Genomic DNA, 5,000 nt, shown 5'->3' on the forward strand with positions numbered 1-5,000 from the left:
CTCTCTCTCTCTCTCTCTCTCTCTCTCTCTCTCTCTCTCTCTCGCTCTGTCTCTCTCTCTGAGGGTGATTATAGATTTGTTTCCTGACGCACTACTGTAAACTTTCCTGGAAATACGATTTGGTCGACCCCCTCCCCCTCACACACACATACATGTGTTTAAGGGTGGCCACATGTAAACACACACCTACAGGAATGTATGATACTTTTGAGAAAAACTGTGGAATCGTAGATATTCCTTACCTGAAGGGAAACTCCTCCCAGCCCTCCTTGCTCTGGTACTGGAAGATGTCAGTAGGTACTAATTTGCCAAATGACTCAGGGATGTCCTCATCTCATAACTCACTCACACCATGCAACAAACACACAAAGACCCTTCTTGTTTTGTGTCTGCACTGGTGCACTGTTTGTGTCTGTTTTAAGGAGGGAGTTTGTAGATGAATTGACTGAGAGTATAAATTACTTAATGAATCCCCACGTTGATCACCCACGGAGCTACGAGGCGTAAAAATCTATCATCTGGTAAACTATATAACTACATAACAAGCGTGTGTTTGTGTGTGCGTGTGTGTGTGTGCGTGTGTGTGTGTGTGTGTGTGTGTGTGTGTGTGTGTGTGTGTGTGTGTGTGTGTGTGTGTGTGTGTGTGTGTGTGTGTGTGTGTGTGTGTGTGTGTGCAGTGGCGGTTCTACGTCCAGTTGCGCCCCGGGCAAGACTATCTTCAAGCGGGGGGGGGGGGGGGGGGGGGGGCGGGGGGGGGGTTCACGTATCGTGAACCTACGGACTTCAGTGGGGGTTTCATTCCGTCTGCGCACGGCACCTTCTCAACGAGCAGGTGTGCGCCTGCAGCCAGAGGGGGCGCCAAAATACCTATTCCCAACACAATGTTATGTAGTACTTCATTGATGGTTCGCCTGTGCCTAAAACCGCCACTGTGTGTGTGCGTGCATGCGTGTGTGTGTGCATGTGTGTGTGCATGTGTGTGTGTGTGTGTATGTGCATGCATGTGCAGACATACAGTATAAATGTTTTCTGTGTAGCTGTGGGTGCTTGTGTGTGGATCCATGCGGGCCATTTGATAGTCTCAGTGTTCATAGAGGTATGGTCTACTTGTATTGTCTGGGTGGAACACACACACACAGCACGTCTGGGTGTTATCATCCCCAGTCAATACAGAGGAACAGAAAACAGAGAGTGGAGGTTGTTCGGGCTAGTCAACCCCCCTCCCCCCACACCCCCCCATCCAACACTCACACTTACACACCTCCACAACTTTTATTCCTTCCTTCAAGATCCTGGAAAATAGTTTTTCCCAGCTTTTCCTTCCATTCAACAGAAACTCACCCAAAGTCCTCAAAATCCCACATTCAACCACCACATTCAGTACATTTACATTCACAGCTTAATCCGATTAAAGCCATAGTTCGACTATACTCCTCATTCGGACAACTGCAATTGTCAGAGTATACATGGCGGTGAGAAAATCGATTCCTTGGCCGAAGCATTTCATACCCCGGTATGATAGGTGGCGCTGTGCCAATTTCAACTAGTGGTAATAGAGCCATCGGTTGCCTTCTTTACTTCACTAGCAACAACAGGCGGCTGCAGCATTCGAGAAAGATGTTTTCAGTAGACAGCTGTTTTCGGGTCCATGTCATTTCTCCGACGCTCCATTGTTCCGACCGCTCGGTCGTATGCAGACTCCTCCAGCGGCGGCGGGGGCAGCTCCTCCGGGAGTCCGCATACTGCAACAATCCCTTTCTCCTCTATGTCGCGTTTCAATCTGAACTTCAGAGAGTCAAAGCCAAAGTTCCTGTCCCCCAATTCCTTCTCCACCATGGCCGAGATAACCCCCGCTACAAGTCTTTACTTGTTGCCAGGGGTTACTTCAGGGTAGAACCCGATGCAGTCTTTAAGATTAATAATATCAGAAAATATCCCCATCAGTTCGGCCGGAATGAATAAAGATCGTAAAAAAACTTTTATTTTGACAGATGTGCCCGAAGTTACTACTTTACAACCTCGTTGATGACCAACATTTAGAAAGACATGTACTTTTAATTCAGCCTTGAGTGAAATCGAAGTGTGACGCCTTTTCTGCTGTCGGTTCCCAGACCGTAGTCGAGGAGCACAGGAGAGAAGTTCCCTCCAGGGCCGATGTTCTCTCGGGGCTAACACCCTTCACTTTGACCGGCAGTGGGTCTGCTTATAGGTCGGAATGAAGCGGCCACGATTATTGACATGCTGGGTACATTATTCGTAGTTCCTCTGACTTAACAGTACACATTTGCAGAGGTACAACCGGACTCGTTAATTCACCAAACTGACATGCGCAACCGCTCGCTCTCCTCACTCGTCCACTCAATCGCTGAAGTCACTCACACACACACTGCCATTCTCGCCCACACACATACTCTAGTAACAGGAGTGTAGTTAGTACTGAATGCATGTTGTTGATGATACACTTCTCATAGGGGGTAACTACATTGGCAAAACACCGGCTTCCTCCATCTTCTTCGCCACCTTTTTAAATAAATCGCTGTTTCTCGTTTTCTCCTTATTCTTCCGGCTGATGGCCCCTGGGATAAATCTCGAGCATGCGCAGAACGCATAATCCAATTCCAATCCGATTGACCGTATACATGCACGCTTAATTCGACTAACAATCGAATAATCTAGGGGTCTTAATTTGACTATGAGTAACTCGATGCGATTCGATTCGCCAATCATTCAACTTTCTTGAGTGTCATGTAAAAACACTAATTGAGAACACAGATACTTATTGCCCCCATTTAGTACAAGTGCACTGAATGGTAACTTGTCCTGGAGCAGCAGAGAGAGAGAGGGAGAGAGAGAGAGAGAGAGAGAGAGAGAGAGAGAGAGAGAGAGAGAGAGAGAGAGAGAGAGAGAGAGAGAGAGAGAGAGAGAGAGATAGAGAGAGAGAGAGGGGGGGGGGGGTAACAGACAAGACAAGTGAGATGGCAGAGGTCAAATTGAACAAAAGAGTTGGGTACATGAAATATGAGGCTGTAGGATAGGAAAGAGAGAGAGCGAGAGAGAGAGAAAGAGAGAGAGGGAGAAAGAGAGGCTGAGAGTGTGGGTGTGGGGGTGTGTGTGTGTGTGTGTGTGTGTGTGTGTGTGTGTGTGTGTGTGTGTGTGTGTGTGTGTGTGGTGTGTGTGTGTGTGTGTGTGTGTGTGTGTGTGTGTGTGTGTGTGTGTGTGTGAGAGTGCAGCGTGGTTCACAGAGGACGTTTTTCATTGTGGGGGGCGGGGGTCAGAGTTGGAGGGGTGACTTGGGGCAGGGAGGGAGGGATGGGTACAGGGGAGGAGGGTGAAGGAAGGAGGGGGAGGGAATATGAGAGCACTTGGCTTAAAAAAAAAGAAAGAAAGAAGAAAAAACTCTTCAAACAAGAAGGAGGGGCCGGGCCACTTGTAAATCACTCCCCAGAGGGGAAAAAGAGGCAGGGAGACAGAGAGAGAGGGCGGAGAGAGGGCGGAGAGAGAGAGAGAGAGAAAGAGAGAGAGAGAGAGAGAGAGAGAGAGAGAGAGAGAGAGAGAGAGAGAGAGAGAGAGAGAGAGAGAGAGAGAGAGAGAGAGAGAGAGAGAGAGAGAGAGATTGAGACACACAGAGGCAGAGAGCGAGAGAGAAGGTCCTGTCTGGCCAGTATTGAGCCTTGCTGCGTGTTGTTGCCTGCCTGCCGGAGCAAGGACACTTGTGAGCCGGTTCAGAGAGTTTCAGTTCAGTCAGCGAGTGACAGTAAGTAAGTCTAGACCATGCATCCAAATGGACCACGGCAAGTTACAAGTAGAGTTTAAAACCCCTTGAGCACCGCTGAAGAGGAGAGAATAGCAAAGGATAGAAGAGGAAAGAGAGAGCTATATTGAGTTATATAGAGTGTTACCTCAGGGGTTGGCTGCACACGCACACAGACAGGTAGGTCATGAGTATGTCTATGTCTATTGTGTTCTTCTGTTTTGTGGGTGAAGGACTTTGTTTGTGTTTGTGTATATGTGGACACTTGAGTGTATTGCTCTACATTAATGCAGCAAATGAACAAATGGTTGACAGCTATGGCGTGAGGACGATTTCCTTTTGTGGCACAAAGAGTGGAGGTTTGGTGGGTAGAGGTTGGGATGCGGGGGTGTTTGAAACCATCTACCAGTGGATAAGTCGGAGGAAGGGGCCTCCATTGTCTTCCTGTAGCTGTGGATTTACGGCAAGCCCTCCTCTTCCTCTTTACACTCTTGCTTGTCGACCTGCATCCTTGCTTGTCCATGTTTACATCCCTCTCGCTATCGTTTGGTGGTGCTCAGAGTCCATGGTCGCCAAGGAAACAGAGGCAATGGGAGGGGAGGAGGTGGGGGGGATTGTAGGTTTGGTGACGAGTAAAAAAATTAAATTGGGTAGTTTTTTTGCATTTGGCCTCATGGTCCCTGTTCCACCAGAGACTGAGGGAGGTCAGATCGATAGAAGGCTTCAGAAATAGGGAGTTCAGATAGATGGGGCCTGACATGGTGAGGTCAGGTGGAGATAGGCTTGATGTAGGCCCACAGAGGTACACTGTTCACTTCCAACTGTTCCAACAGTAAAGAAAACGTGATGTTATTCCTGATGTCACACCAAAATGGGTGGCAATCCAGTTGAAGGTGGGTGGCAGGCTACCAATGCACAGAACAAGATTTATCTGAGTGTGTGGTTGTTAGGTCCCACATACACACAAGAATTGCTCTTTGGGTGACAGGATGAAAAACTTGAAGAGCCTCCGCTTTAACGCTTTGTGTTATACTCAGGTGAGAACCGAGGGCACTGCTTCAAGAGGGCAGATCCCCACTATAACCTAGTGCAGTTGTCAAGTCACTAATGCCGTTTAAAGTTATTTTTGAAATATAATTTTGCTGGCTGAACAAGCCTGAATTGGCCTTGATTCTATGCTCAAGTTTGATTGTGGTTGCATAATGCTTGTCCATGTGATAGCGTGGAACTGTGTCTTTAGGTCATTGTT

The 5,000-nt window shown here is 48.0% G+C and overlaps 1 protein-coding gene across 1 annotated transcript in view; it reads left to right on the forward strand.

The window, feature by feature from the left end:
* Positions 1–3,610: 3,610 nt before the first annotated feature.
* Positions 3,611–5,000, forward strand: part of LOC130393253 (breast cancer anti-estrogen resistance protein 3 homolog) — a 41,175-nt gene continuing 39,785 nt past the window's right edge. Inside the window, exon 1 of the mRNA XM_056603889.1 lies at positions 3,611–3,754. The gene's annotated coding sequence lies outside the window, so the exon portion shown is untranslated. The remainder of the gene's footprint in view (positions 3,755–5,000) is intronic.

This window comes from Gadus chalcogrammus, chromosome 12 (genome assembly GCF_026213295.1).
Source record: "Gadus chalcogrammus isolate NIFS_2021 chromosome 12, NIFS_Gcha_1.0, whole genome shotgun sequence".
NCBI lineage: Eukaryota > Metazoa > Chordata > Actinopteri > Gadiformes > Gadidae > Gadus > Gadus chalcogrammus.